The sequence below is a fragment of the Pleurodeles waltl genome, chromosome 2_2 (genome assembly GCF_031143425.1).
Source record: "Pleurodeles waltl isolate 20211129_DDA chromosome 2_2, aPleWal1.hap1.20221129, whole genome shotgun sequence".
Classification (NCBI taxonomy): Eukaryota; Metazoa; Chordata; class Amphibia; order Caudata; family Salamandridae; genus Pleurodeles; species Pleurodeles waltl.
Window position 1 is genome coordinate 105838444 of NC_090439.1, and position 16663 is coordinate 105855106.

Sequence of the window (16663 nt, forward strand, 5' to 3'; positions counted from 1 at the left end):
AGGAGGCGGAGGGCAGATCTCAGCGCAACAATGTATGCTTCCTGGGTTTCCCTGAAAGATCAGAGGGCCAAAACTCTGAACTATTTCTGGAACAATGGTTAATAAACTAAGTTATGCTGGGCAGCCCGTCGATGTTTTTCTCAGTGGAGAGAGCACATAGGGTGCCGGTGAGACAACCAGCACCAGGAGCGCAGCCTAGGCCACTAATAGCAAGATTTCGGAATTACATGGACAGAGACGCTATACTGCAACACTTTCGTAATAAAGGGCCCGTCCAGTATGAAGGCTCATCTATCACTGCTTATCCGAACTTTACCCAGGAAGTGCAGAAGCAACGTAACTCCTATTTGAGGATCAAACAACAGCTTAGTGAACACAACATTAAATATGCTCTAATGTTCCCTGCTAAATTTCGAGTAATATCAGATGACAAAACATATTTTTCACTCCCCCGAAGATGCGTGGACATGGCTGCACGCCAAAGGGCTGGCACAACCCCGAGACGGTAGGGGAAAGGAGGAGGAATGGACCACACCATCGGATCAAAGGAAAACCAGGAAACGCTCTAAATCACAACCCTCAGTAAAACAGGCGGCGGCCGATCAGCAGATGCACTGTGATTGTGGTTAAGGGAGGGGTTAAAGAGATCTCATCATTTATTGGCTACAGCGTGACTTCCACAGAGTATTGATGCGGAAACTCAAGCCAATACAAGGGGGCATGAAACAAACATGGAAGGTATAATAGGTTATTTGGCTGGGGGGACAACGAGTGAAGAAGAAGCCCCATTGCTCTGGGTTGCTGCTGGGGCCGGCGAGCACTGGAGGTGTTGACACTCGTAATCTGTTTTTTACTAGATATTTATATCTTGACCAAAGGTGGAGACCCCCCTATAAGGGTCACCTCCAATTGCTATTATGCCTCCCCAGAAGGTACCCGTATGGATACACCCTTTTGTTATTAGAAGTGTTATGGATGCGTTCAGTATTGTGTTGGGGGCTTAGTTGGGGTGGGGGGGAGGATTGATAGGAAGTTATATCTCACAGGTCTTTCCAAACAGCGAAACAACTTGACACAGCTAGCAGTTGATGTTGCTAATGCAGAGCGGGTGGCAACGAGGGCGGATGGGCTGGGGGTCCGGGCCGGGGTACATGGACAAAGATGATTTAAAAGTATACAAGATAAATTATAAATCGTGTCATGCATGAATACAATATGATTACGTGGAATGTGCGGGGAATGGCGTCACAGGGTAAAAGATATTGTGTGCACCCCCGTCTGAAGCACCAATGGGCACACATTGCCATACTCCAGGAGACACACTTACAAGAGGCTGACCTAAGGGGACTACGGGGGCGCTGGGGAGGACAGATTATAATATACAAAAAGGTACACTGTTCCACACGTGCTCAAATAGCCTAGGGCACCCGAGGTGTCAGGAGCAAGAGCCCTCAAGCATCACAATGGATGACTGGCATCATCATTGGGAATTGCTCCTTGCCAGGCCGGCGCTGCAACGCCTGACGGGCTCCCCTAAGAAGGGGGGCACTCAGCCGTACTGTTCTGATGGTTGCTCGTAAGTTTAAACTGATCAGACAGATATGCCTATATTCAGGCACCAGCATACGCTCGGAGAGAATGAAATGTAAGAATAAAATTGGTTATTCATCCCAAAAAATATTTCAGAACTTTAATCAATATACTGGGATGAAGACCCAGTATATGCTTTGACACATAAATTACTCCCATGTTCACAGCGAGAAGCATTGATAGTGGTTCTAACTAAACAAAGTCGTGAGCCCACAGATGTTAGATCTTACAGACCACTCTCACTACAAAATCTAGACTGTAAGATACTAGGTAAAATCCTGGCGAACAGATTAGCCCCCATAATACACACCCTGGTACATGAAGATCAGAATGGGTTTATCCCAAAACGTAACACATTCTTGAACATTTGCAGATTGCCAAGCATATTAGGAGATACTGTACCAGAGGCACATGATAATGTAGCAATGTCACTGGACATCGAGAAAGCATTCGACACACTGGGTTGGAACTATTTATTCGCAACGATGCAAAGTATGGGGGTTGGACCCACCTACATAGGCTGGGTGCAGACATTATACGCACAACCCAGGGCCAGGGTAAAGACAGGAGACATTATATCTGATAGTTTTCCTATTGAAAAGGGCACCAGGCAGGGTTGCCAACTATCTCCTTTATTGTTTGCCATAGCGATGGAACCACTGGCGACCAGGTTACGCATGGAAGGGGAACGGTGGGGAGTGATTACCGCGGGGACTCGTCATATAATTTTGTTGTATGCAGATGATGCCCTGATATATGTGAGAAAGTGTAATGAAACTATACCGTTGGTGAGATCCCTACTAGAGGAATTTGGGGTAACATCGGGACTAAAGGTAAACTGGGATAAATCATGTGTGTTCCCACTGACTATATGGCCTACTGAAAATAGGGATTCAGTACAGGAGGGGCACTTGAGATGGTGCTTTGACACCTTCAAGTACCTGGGAATACATATATACCATAAACCTTAGGATTTGAGAGATGGGAATTTGGGAGGCACATTGAATTCTATAAAGGGGTCTCTGCGGTTCTGGTGCGCACTACCAATATCAACATTAGGTAGAGTGGCGATAGCAAATATGTTGCTGCTCCCCCGACTTCTATACTTCTTTGCGGCATTACCGGTGTTAGTACCCAAAAGCTTTTTTCGAGAGTTAAATGCAGCTTTACTGCGACTCATATGGGGGAATGGTAGAACACGATTGGCCCTCACCACATTACAGCGCCCATTAAGTGAGAGTGGACAAGGAGCCCAAAACTTTGAACTGTACTTTGCCCCAGCACAGCTGCAGTGGATCTTAAACTGGATACATAGACCCAAATCGGCTGAAACCACATGGATCCTGAAGCAACTACATGGCAAACCATTGCTGGAATGGCTGTTGAATGCCCAGGAGAAAGGGGCAACCAGTAATTTATTAATGATAACCGCACATGAATGCTGGACAAAATACATACAAAAGGGTCCAAAAGGAAACCCGTACTCCCCCCCTTATTTCTTTGGGGCAAATCCCAGGGAGGGGGAGCACAGCGGGCATGTATTCCACTGCGGTTTGGTCAGCGGCAGGCATATTAACAGTGGGTGACTGTTTTGAGGACGGAAAGTTAATGTCATTTGGAGATATGAGAGAACTCACTTCAGTAGGAATAGGCCAATTTATGGCATATTACTCTATTTGCCACTTAATTACAAAGGCATGGTCGTTGGGGATCAGGAACCTACTACATCCTCTTTATTACACCACATGCTTACATATGACAACCAGAATAAAGTTATAACAAACACAAATAAAGCCTTAAATACATTCCCCATAAACGGACTAGAAAATGTTAGAACGCGATGGAACATTGTATTACTGAATCAATTGTCGGCTGAAGAGTGGTCCCAGGCTTTAATCCACACTCGTAACGTGTCCAGAAACCCCCGGTTTAGATACACCCAAATCAAATACACACATCAAACATACCTCGCGCCCCCCGCGTGGCTGAAGCGCATGTTCCCCAAGATGGACTTCCAATGCCCCCGATGTATTTCCCCCTCAGCTAATTTTTACCATATGGTCTGGGAGTGTGGCTCCCTGGACTCGGAATGGCAAGCGGTAGCTTCTGATATATCAGAAATTACAGACCTTACATTCACACTAGATCCTTGCTCTTGTCTGCTCAGGGTCAGGAAGAGGGACAAAAAACATAAACACATACATAGGTTTGCAGATCTAGCTTTTGTAATGAATAAAAGGTTAATTGCTATGAACTGGAATGCTTCTAATCCACCGGATCTGAAAACATGGCGTGCCTTGACACTGCGCTGGGCATGCACAGAGTATCAGGCACTGCGAAAGATGTCAGATGGAGGCCAGAAACACACTGGGTCTGAAGCTTTGGAAACATTTGTGGCCAAACAGGAGGTAAAAAATGATGAGCGTCCACCATGAAAAATGACAGAGACTCGGAACAGTATACAAGACACAGAATATATATAAACAAACATGAAACAAATTATCCCACAGAGCCACAACATACATTAGCGGAACAAACATACACAAAAATAAATAAGTGACCTCTGACCCGGGCCCCCGACGCAACTGAGTAACACATGTATAAATAAGAAAGTATACGCCACCTGCTAAGAATGATGCTGGAGAGATCAAACGTTTTAACTGTAAGATGTAAAATATGCAAAATAGATGGAGACAAGACCTGTGTGGCTATTGTTATCGTTATTGTTAATCATGTTATATGTTATGCTGGATTAATCCTAAAATTATTGGAACAACCTGGAGTTGCTATCGTTTGATGTGCAAAAAACAATAAAAAAAAGATGTTTAAAAAAATATAATAAGAAAAAATAATAAAGTGTATCCCAGACTATAATACCGACAGACAAATCAAACCAAGAGAAACCAGCACCATGCAGACACTGAATGATGATTGTTAGACCTCACAGCCTTAGGGTGGACTTTCCCCAACTTTTTGTCTGCCTTCCTCCATTTTTCTCACTGTGGTTTGCTGGCTTTAGTTCTGCTGGCCAGTGCTAAATTGCTTCTGCTCTTTTCCCTAAACATGGTAATACTGGCCTACAATAAATTGGCATAGTTAATTTACTTATAAGACCCCAGTAAAGTGCACTACATGTGCCCAGGGCCTGTAAATTAAATGCTACTAGTGGGCCTGCAGCACTAGTTGGGCCACACACATAGGTAGCCCCGTACCCATGTATCAGGCCTGCCATTGCGGAGTCTGGGTGTGTAGTTTACTGCCACTTTGACATGGAATTTAAATTCCTTGCCTAGCCTTAAATTCCCCTTTTATTACAGATAAGCCACCCCTAAGATAGATCGTAGGTAGCCCTTATGGCTGGGTGCTATTCCACTAAAAGGTAGGTCATGAACTTTTAAGAGTTACATGTCCTGGTAGTGAAAAACTCCCACTTAACATTGAGAACTTCCCTGATACACTTTTCAGTTGTAATTCCTGATTGAGGAAGAGTAGCTAGGTCATGTTTCATATTAGGTATGTCTCTTTTCTTACAGCTATGTGTGCCTGCAGCCTGTCTTAGATACACATCTGGGGTGACAGCTCAACTTTGTGCATTCCTTCTAGACAGCCACAAACACAGGAAGATTGGGTGTGTCTGAATACTCATCTGCATTTAACTGCCTTCTAATGGATCTTCCTTGGCAGGAAGCGTGGGAGGGGATGACAATTCTTAATAGCAGTGCCTGTCCTCACACGAAGGGGTGATTACCGGCTACTGATTGTCTGGAGCCATAGCTAGGAAGAAAGGGCCCCCCCCACTTCAAAGGCACAACTGGGTATAAGTACTGACCCTGCCAAATAAGACACTTCTTGACCTACAACTGGACTCTGTCAGAAGAAGTGCTGTGCTACAAAAAGGACTGTTACTCTTCTGAACTGCTGACTAGAAAGGACTACTTTCCTGCTGTACCTCCCTGCTGCTCTCTGACCCTGCTGAGGGAAGGTTGGACTCTGCTTTGCACCACAAGAGACCTCAAAAGGCTTGTTGGCCTGCCTCCTGTTGCTTGATACTCAGGGATATCAAAGTCTGTACCCCTGCTCCTGTGCCTAGTTCACTGGAAGTGGAGCCAGATACTTGCATCATGGAAATCAATGCATCTCCTGTCTCTGAATAGCAGAACTGGTACATCGACTCAGTTGTGAGAGTAGAATAGGTGCATCACTCTCTAAGCCAACACATTGCCCTTAGAACTCGATGCATCAGAACTGTGCATCGCTGACGCAGCAGTCTATGCATCCTTTCACTGCATGGAGAAATCTGGCACATCACACTTCAGAACCAATGCATCTTGGCTCCAAAGCTTGTCTTCGGAACTAACGCATCACCATCACTGCATGTGACAGATCAACACATCACTATCCCTGCAAGGACCCAATTGACACATCTCACCATGCACCTTACTATTGCGACCAGGAAAGGTACTTTGTTCCTCTACGTCTGTGTGGGTCCTGTAAAAGACCTGTGCTCCATCAAGGTTGGCCTGAACTTTGACTTTGCCTCGGTCCAGCATGACCAAAAGCAACCCCATAAACTGTGATTTGTTTCTAACTGCTAATTTGCCTTTATTCTTTAAAATGTTATATCTCGACTTCTACACATTGGATTTTTATCATTCTGATGTTATTCTATTTATAACATCATATTCTCTTTTTCTAAACAAGTTTGGAGTTAATTGTGGTGTTTTCACTGCATTACTGTATGAGTTATAACACAAATACTTTACACATTGCTTTTTAAGTTAAGCCTCCCTGTTTTGTGTCATGCTACCAGAGGGTAAGCACAGGATAATTTAGGTTGTGTTGTGACTTAACCTGACTATGATTATGATCCCTACTTGGACAGGTTGCAGAGCCCACTGCAGATCCAATTTCTAACAATGATATAATCTAAACTACCCTCATACTTATCACGGGTGAACACTCCCCAAATAACATAGAAGGTCAAAATAAAAAGTGGAACACACTACCAATCAGGCCATAGGACGCATAATTACCCTTCTATAGAAGATGTCCCAGTCAATTCAATTCAATTCAAAACAATCTTTATTCGGATTTTACTCCATAAAAGAAGATGTCCCAGTCATAACTCTAATAGGAGAGATGGAAGTGAACATAGAAATGGTGACACATAAAAGAAACTACATATTCTAGAGTGGAAGTGAGCCCCTGTCAGGAAGATGTGGCACACTGTCTGACTATACCTGCTATACCATTTTCCTTAAGACAATCAGAAGCAAAAGCGTGGGCAGGGACTGTAGGGTAAATCCATGAAGGAATTGAGTTTATAACAAAAGCTGAGTTGAGTGGAGCCTCAAATAGTAAATGTCTACACTTACCTTCATATGAATCATTTGAAATTGACAGGCTCACAAGCACCAAAAAAAGGTAGGAAAAGAAAAGGTAACCTGCTCACTGCAAGTGACAGGTAAACAAAGCTAAACAATGAAGGTTCCAATAGAAAATGTCATCTTGTTTACATCAGACTCAGCTGTTTTCCCAAATAAATACAAAATAATGACCATCTTTTAAAACTCTGGAACACCTAAATGGCTCAAAACTAGTCAAACTAAGTTTTACTAATCATGAACAACGTGGAAACATGATACTCGAGTCTTCAAAAAAAATGAATTTTGACATAACCACATCTAAAAAAAAAACTTGGGAGCTCTTTCTCTGATGTAGATCCCAAAATCTTAGAAGAAAATGCCCCACCCCATGGGACAGAATCCATCACCTCGGGATGAACCATTGGCACAGCGAATAACAGACAGTAATAATGTGACAGCCACGCTACTACAAAAATGAGAGCAAAGCAAATAATTTGCTGCTAGGCAATGGAGCTATGATATTAACAGCACCAGACCACACCTTGAAAAGAGCTCTAGCATCTAGTATAGGAAAAAAAGGGAGGGTGAAATCCACTAAACATCTTGATCCACCCAAGGAAAAAAACAATAAGCACATGTAGTACAAAGGTAACCCCCTTTGAAGAAATCATATGTTCCAAACCATTGGTCATACTAAAGATCAAAAAGAGACCAGGGGTTATATGCAAAGAGGATGAAGTAAACTACTACTGGATTAACACCAAATCACAAAAAGCACAATCTGTGGAACAAGATCTACCTTCCTGCTGAATCAGGTGCAATTCCTTTGATCAATTTTTGCTAAAACTGTTTTGAAAATGCAGGGAGATTTTACACTTTGGGGACCCCCTATTATCACAGCTCCCACTTGACAGGAAGGAATTGAGGATAATGAACTTTTTTCTGGACAGTTTTGTCAAGAAGGACCAACGTTTTTATCAAACCAAAAATGGTCTGTCTATGCAAAAGCAGACCTAATTATAACTACCTAGTTATATACATAGTTAGGTTTTGAATTAACTATAACTTGTGCCTCAAAGTAACTATAATTCACACCTCTGAATGCACCATCGGCCATGTGCAGTAAAGGATTAGCCAGGCCCTGTGGTCAACCCAAAGTAGGGAAAAACTACTACAAAAGCTACTAAGATAGCCATGAAGATACCATAATCTTCACGTACCAGTACTGTGGTCTGGAATGATACTAACTGCATATGGCTGACCAGTTGTATATTTATGATATCAGGCTACTTAATTTAGGTACTCGATTGCAGGTAAACAAATCCTATTACATAGTTGATACAAACTTATTTTACAAATATAGATATTTTATTATTCCATGATGATACAATCATAAAAAATATATACATTAAATCAAAGAAATATAGAAAAAACATACATACAAAGCACCTAAGTCAAACATACCACATAAACATTAAATTATTCAGATAAGAAAACGTGTCTTATTTACAAGTGAACCACCACATTAAAAAACTAATTCAAATAATGTGATTGAAACAATTTAGAGTAATAAGAATATACAGATATAAATTGTTCTAATATATTAGTCTTAATGATCTGATACACAGCCCAAAAAAAAAAAAAAAAAAAAATATGTGCATGGTTCTATCAAAGTGATACCATAGGGACCGCAGGCCTACGCGCGTTTCGGTGTTATAGAATATAGTAAACAACCTTCCTCAGGGCCGTTCCCAGTGGTACTATTGTATAATACTCGAATCTTGGCAGACAAATCTTCTGGTCAGGTCAATTATAAATTTGTAGTGTTCTTTTTGATAATGTAGTCCAGAAATCTTATTTGGAGAGTCTTGTCTAACGTTTTTATAAGCTATTAATTCTTCTGACCATAGCTGCTTCGCTGCAGGACATGATGCTACCTAAGTATAGGCTGATGTCTGTTTCTGAATTCGGGTCCAGATGAGCCCCTGTATGTAAATGTAAATCCTCAGAATCTTGCCAATGGACCGAATAAATTCGGGAAATGGAGGCCTGGATGCAATGATTTGAGCAGTCTCGGCGTTAGCTCTTCCCGCGTTCGCTGTGGTCAACCCACCCTATTCACACTACGGGGGTTGAGGTTTAATTTCTGTGAAATGAGCATTGATGCTAGAATCAAGAAGAGACCACAGTTTTGCGCAAAGTGTCCACCCAACTGCTAAATTAGTAAGTGCTACTTCGTTGGGTAAATGTATAATGCATATTCCACACTAAAACTAGCAAATGACCCCTAAGTAATGTCTCCAGTGTCCTTGTGAGTGTGTAATTTTGAAAATATGATTGTTCTTTGAGCATCTTCATACAGAAATCTGTGATAACATGAATCCCCATTTACAGAAGACAAAGAGACTTCAAATAGTTGAGTCTCCACCAAACAAGGGTACATCCTCTTAATTCCATCTGGTTGCTTCTTTGTGTTGCGGGGACATGCTCATATTCCTCTTTATCAAGAACACATCTCCAAAATTGTTATGAAACACGCTGATTTGGTCTTTTCATTAACTGTTCATCACCTTGGAAAAAGGTGGTAAGGAGTTGCATACCACTAACATATATGTGGCGGGGCCAAATAGGTGGGACTCTTACGTCATTTTGCATACTCATAGTGGTGAAAAGTGAGAACAATGATTTCTGTTCTCAACAGGATATGACAAACAAAAACCACTTGTTTAGTCCCTACCTACCATTTTACACTCCTAGGGAGAGAGGGCTGAGCACCCCACCTCCAGCAGGAACCAGCATTGCTCGCACATGCAGGGAGCAGCTAAAAATGCTGCTCTCTGTGTGCACGGGCAAAGCTTTCATATGTTTCCTTGCCAGCTTGACAGCGAGCAGCAAAACAGATGAAAAGTCTGTTCCCAGTGAGCAGGAGCAGTTTCCTGGTGTGAATGAACCTACAGTTTGCTCTCACTTGGTGGGAGCTGTCAAAGCAGCTGCCAAGTGAAGGCAAACTGCTATCTCCTGTGGGCATCTCAGGAGATAGGGGATGGCCTGGGGGAGGAGGGTGGTGGTCCCCAGGGCTTTAGTGGCTCCAAGGAAGGGGGCCACATGACCCTCCTCCTTTAGTTTGCAAAGGGCCAATCCTGGGGAAGAGGCTCTGCACTGCAATAAACCTTGCTAGACCTTCTTGGGAGGGCCTGACAATTTTAGACATCATACATATGGTGGGTCCCAGGGCCAACGCCAAGGAGGTGGTGGTCCTTGGGGCACACCATATGTATGCCTTCTAAAATTGTCAGGCCCTCCCAAGAAGGTCTAGCAAGGTTTATCACTGAGCATATCCTTTTCCCCAGGATTTTTCAAGAGTGGTAATAAACACCAAAATCCTTGCTGTCTAAAGTAATCTGTGAGATTCCTGTTCACAAAATACCTGGCTGAAAGCATCAACACTCTGTAATAACATTCTAGCCATAAAGGCCTATTGGCAAATTATTTGATTAAAAAATATGTCATGCCTTCTACCTTTGTCATACCTTTTCCTAATAAATGTTCAGGCCTATTGCTTCTCTGATAACTATTTCTAATCAACAAATCTAGCCTATAGCCATTGTCATTGGCTTGTCACCATAAGCAACTGAACTCATTTGTATTGAGCATAAGCTGGTGCATACCTTAGCAGCCATCAGTCATACACCCATAACATTAGAAATATGTACAAAACTACAGCTTCTCCCCATAGGGCCTACCAAGGATTAGCACATTTTAAACCCAACATGTTTGCCATATGGTATAATCAACAGCAAAGCCATTGCCTACAATGGTAAACTGTGACATGCCAAGTAAAAATACCTCTCTACAGCCTTTAACAAAATGTAACAATCATCCACCCTAAACCCTGATTTGCTTTTGCAGGTGGATTCACAATAAATACTTAAGGCCTACTGCCTTTGTTATAACTTTACATATGAACTAGGCCAGACCTATGGCACAGGGAACAACCTTTCCCAATTGAGCAATCAGGCCATAGCTTTTATCATTGGCTCGCTACCATACTCAACTCAGGACCACAGTATTGAGCATAAGCTTTTCCACTAGGCATCTATAAGGCTTACAGTTGTAAAAAATATTCACGAAATCAAATTTGATCAAGCATTTTACAATTCTTTCTAAGGGATTCACAAGGAAGTGCAAATTGTTTATTTCCAGGGTTGTTAGGTGTGGGGGAGGGAGGACCAAACCAAAACCCTTGACTATTAGGGCAATCATTGAAATGACATGCTACAAACTGTCTGTCTGCAGCTTTAACATACTGTGGAAAAGCAATCCAACCTTAAATGCCTATTAGATTATACAGGTGCACAATACAGTGAAGAAGCTGGACCATGTCATAACTTTTCATATCAGGCTGGTAAGAAACGTAGTTGTCAAATTACAAATATATATTAAATGACATTGAGCAAAACAAAATACAGTCCTACCTAAAAGGGCTTAACAATTATTAACATTTTCAACTTCCTGGGTTTGACGAAGGTAACCAACCCCCAAACCCTTGCCTTCTACAGCAATCTGTAAGATTCCACAGTATATACGCATTTACAGTGTAATAACAATCGAAATGCCGATTTGATTTAACACCTGCTTATCACAATACATATGTAAGACTTAGCGCCTTTGAAATAACCTTACTTAATAAACAGGCCAAGCCTAAAGCCTTACTGGATGGCTTGTCAAAATAAACAACTGAATACGAATGTACTGAACACATACTTTTCCACAAGGCAAAAAGTGTAATACAATCACTTTTTTCAGCGGACGCAGGCAACCTCGGCCCAATATAATACTTTATTCCGGGGCCAAACCTAAGCATTTGGCAAGCCTAAAAACCATGAAAGTGTGACCTGCCATGCCATGGCTGAGCCTTCATGTAACTATTCAAGGACCTCATCACCAATAATTTTCTAGTCAAGCCAATAGTCAAGGGGAAAAAGGATTATGTACTAACAAAATGTAAACAATCAAGATAGAATTTAAAATACAGAATTATGCAATACTGCCCACTTCAGACTTAGGGTTGCTTTGAAAACCCACGGCCTTATTACACTTCCCATCTACAATTTGCATATTTTTTTTCTGTTTGTTTTCAGGTTCACAAAATTGTGAAAACATATGGAACGGAAATTTACAGAAGTCAGATTGGCTGATGACTTCATTCTCCCTTCCACAAACTATGTGATGACAATCTCTAGGGACTACGCATAGTGGAATTGTGTAATTCACTGTTCGAATTTCACCTTACTTCACACACTGAGTAAAAACGTCACTGGATCATCTAAAAACATAAGGTGCCGTGGAATTTTCACTTCAGATTTAGATACTTGCGCCTTCCTTTTAAGCTTGTATGACCTTGTTGTGAAAAGCCATAGGGAATGTCTGTGAAGAAGGTTAGTGAATACCCACACGATTTCAGCACTATAGGAATGTGATACATCACCAATGCTCATTCCTCTCCCCTCCTCCTCTCGGTCAGTCATGTTATCACTCCAATATTAAGCATATGCGTTTTCTGTCATAAGTTTCTTTCTCTGAGGTAAAAGTGCCCTGAGCTTCTCAACGCATCGAGTTCTAAAAGTGGAAAACCAAAACAAACGGTTGTAATTTAAATGGAAAGCCAAAATAAACAGTTATATTTTGAGCTCGGTGGCTCTGCAGAGCTACTGACTCTATGAACAAGCGCACCGATCTGTTAAGAAAGTCAAATGAATAAATGTAGTCTATTTATACTATGTCTAAAATTGAAATGTTAAATGCATGCTATTTTCACATTACTTGCACATTTAGTTCAAGACAGGAGCAGTCCTAAGAACAGGAAAAACAATTGTTAGCACATCTTTTGCTCTATAATTAAGCACCTAAGCAGTGTGTAAACAAGTCCTTCTGCTTTAAAAATGTAGGCAAAAATAAACGTCTATGGACTAAAGCAACTACTGAATCAGAATGCGAAGTACAAATTACATATTCTTAATGCAAGCAAAATATGGACTACTAATAATCTTTTCAAATGCACTGATTCATTAAAAATAATACATTCAGATCTAGTATACAACTATTTGTTACAGTCAGTGGCAAATCATACCCAACTTCAGCTGTGAAATGGAGGATCAAACAGGTAGGACAAGGACTGTTGCTCAACAAAACATCCGGCCCGTGTAAACAATTCTGGGCTTGACTTAATTCTTGGTGGTAAGGATATTCAGTCGCAACAGTGACAGGGTATCGTTACCGCCAGGACTGTGGTACGAATGCCAAATTATTTTGCAGGTGGGCCTTTTGATTTATCACGGCAGAGATTACTCTGTGTCCACTGTGATTAATACCCTCCAATGTCCCTGCAAAGTAAGGGCCATCATATACTGATCTGTCATTCTGCCCAGCTAATTCTGATGGACGGAATTTCAGGTCATTTTTAATTGCCTGTCTCTGGCAGGAAAACCCAGCCAGTAAAGGGCAGTGAAAGCTGCTAAATGGCCCCCTAGACCGGGGAGATGATCTCCTAATGAGGGGGAGCATTGTAGTTTTTATTTATGTATGAGATTTTCTTTTTGAAAATAAAAAAGGAATCCTATTTGGCACAGGGCTCTGTCCCTCTTACAGAGCCCTGCACCAAACAGAAAAATGTACTGACGGAACCGCTGTGACAGCGCTTCCTGACAATGCTTTATAAATGACTGCCAGCTTGAATATCATAGATAAATCTGGCAGGTGGTCCTTCCGCCAGTGTGACGGAGTCATTAACTCTGTCCCCCGGGCAGAACAACGGGCTGTCCAATAGGACTTATATAGGATTTATATCAGGTCCTCTGCTTGTAATTCTTATTTTATTCCACTGAAAGGAAATAGTCATTTCTACCACATGCAAATGCAGTGTTAAGAGTGTTTTATTTTCCATGATGTTGTGTTTCTGCAGTTTTATTTTTAATGTAAAATATGTCTTGAACTGAATTTCCTCTATGTATTAGATTGAGTTCAGGAAGTTGATGGGTGTCCATGATGGCACAGCTGAGAAATTTGGAATTGAGGCAGAAAGCAGTATGAGGTTCTGACAGTACCAGTAAATGTGTAATAAAGGTGTTCTTAGTAAATGCTCATCCAATCCTTGGCCTTGCTGCAAAGCATACAAAGCCATGGTCACATATTATCCAATTACAGGAACAATGCCATGGGAAAGTGTGTGCGCAGCATTTGCATAATTTTTTGACGCAAAAGAGGCGCAAACTTACAAAATACAACTATAATTTGAAAGTTTGCACCGCTTTTGCATCAAAAAGCGGCACAAGTGCGGCGCAAAAAAAGTATAAATATGGGCCTAGGTATCTTTGAAAGTATGGCAATTGACAAGGGAAAATAATTCTGGGGGAAGAACCCCCGAACCACATTGTAGGAAACTGGCTCACTTGCTTTGTTCTGTGGTGCAAGGGTGCCTGTGCTGTAGGTAGGATTGTTTTGTGCAGAAAAACAACTTCAGAGGCATTTTCCTCTTTTTGTGTGTGAATAAAAATGCAATGCATGTTGAAAGAAGAAACAAAACAAGGAGAAATAAACATATTTCTCCTTGTTATTCCTCCTAAGGGAAGGTATAGCATTTTGACACATTCCCGGGGCTATCATGAACAGAAAATCTGGGAAAGTGCCAAATTCTTTGGGTGAGTGTCTGGGAACACCCACGCTCCACCAATAGAACACCTCCCTGTGGCAGAGTAAAACAAGGCAGCAACTTGCGCTTCCTTCCGTATTCCAAATTTACCAAGCCATGCAGGGCCAAACAAAGTGGCCTTGCATGTCTTGAGAAATCTCATTAGAGGTTTTGTGTCACTCTGCACCCCATTGCATGGCACAAGGGTGATGCAAAACCATTGACAAATATGCCCCTCATATTCTGGTGAATCAGTGCCCTTTTCTGAAATGTAGCAGACTGTCCAGAACAACGATTGATAGGGTTTCTTGAGTAGTTGTGAAATGTCCCCTTGGTAGGAAACCAGGGCACTGTGTTTAGTTACCATATTTCTAGCAGGCAAATCTTGGACACTATTAATCTTCATGTCACTAAGCTTTTGCGTTGAGCTAGTAAGACTGCTCAAGTCATGCATGTTATTGAGACCCAGTCCTTAAAAACTTTGCTTTAAGAAACAGTCAAAAATTGTATTCGAAAGGTCCTTGCAAACTATATTGGTGAATAACATTCTAGGTTTTACCGTTAGTTATTGTTGGAAAGTGGATTATTGGTAAGGGCATGTAAGTACCTACACTTAGCAATAGGTCACTAACCACCACTTGGTTCAATTAGGTCTCAATAAATTAACCACAGCTCAACCTTTAGTAGCTTGGCAATGAGTGACAAGGCTTAACTTAGGAGACAAAGTGTAACATTTTCAAGTATCAGAAAACAGTAATTGAATAAAACACAAGAAACAGTTTGAAAATCCAAAACCAATTTATAGAAATAGGACATATCTTTAGCTTTAAAATGACACCAAAACACATAAAATTGGATAAAGGGAATTGGAGATATGAATTTTTAAAGAATTAGTGTTTTTAATGCATAGAAACGAATAGCGTCAATCTGATCACCTGGACGCACCTGGACAGGGGCAAACTCAAAGTTTAAGCCCTGCTCGGCAACAGCAAGCAGAAGGCCTCAGTCAAAAGTTTACCTTCGGACTTAGATGTTTTCTTGAAGATTTCCTTCAGTGGGAAGAAGTCACCAGTCCCATCCAATCTCTCTAGAGCCCTTCCTCAGATGCGCGTCACGGGAGCCCTCAGTGAAGATTAGTATGTTCGGAATTGGATGACTTTTTAAGCTGAAAATCCTCCGTCCGGGGCAAAACTGAATCTTGATCCAACGTCCCTGCGTCCTCTGCGGATACACTGTGCTGGAGGTCCCAGTCAACTTTCTACGTTCTGACTTAGATGCTCATTCCGACTTCGGCGGTAAATGAACCGCCACGCCGGTAGAAGTGCAGACCGCCAAATAACAAGTGTGGCATTTCCCTGTTGTTACCGCCAGGGTGTTGGACCTGCCGGGCTGGAGACGAGCATCTCCAACCTGGCTGGCCACCCAATACCGCCAGAGGTATTCCGAGTCCCCTTTCCGTAAGGGATTCCGTGCCAGGAGCACCGCTGCGAAATCCCTGGTGGAAAGTCTACCAGCAACAGGAATTTCTATTTCTATTGCTGGTAGATGAATCCCCCACTCCCAGTAGTGATCCCCCACCCCCTTGCCCCCCAGTAGAGACCCCTCCATCCCGATCCCCCAGTAGAAACCCCCCACCCCCTGATCCCCATACTGAACCCCGCCCCCAAATACACACACGTGCACCCTGACACACACACAGACTCAGAAGACCCTTACACTCATGCACACACACAGGCATCACCACAATTACACACAGGCACACACGGACACACAAACACTCCCCTTCCATGCCCCCATGCATTGCACGCATATACAGACTCACACACATCCATTCACACACCTAACCCCCCTCCCCTTTCGGAGGACACTTACCTTGTCCGACGAGGTGCTCCTCCCTCAGGAGATGGGACCCGGCTCACCCACCGGCGACCTGCAATGCCATCAGGACACCACCAGGCTGTATTACAGGTTGTAATAGGGCAGGCGGAGTCCTTTGGGTACGACGGGGATGGGGGTGGGA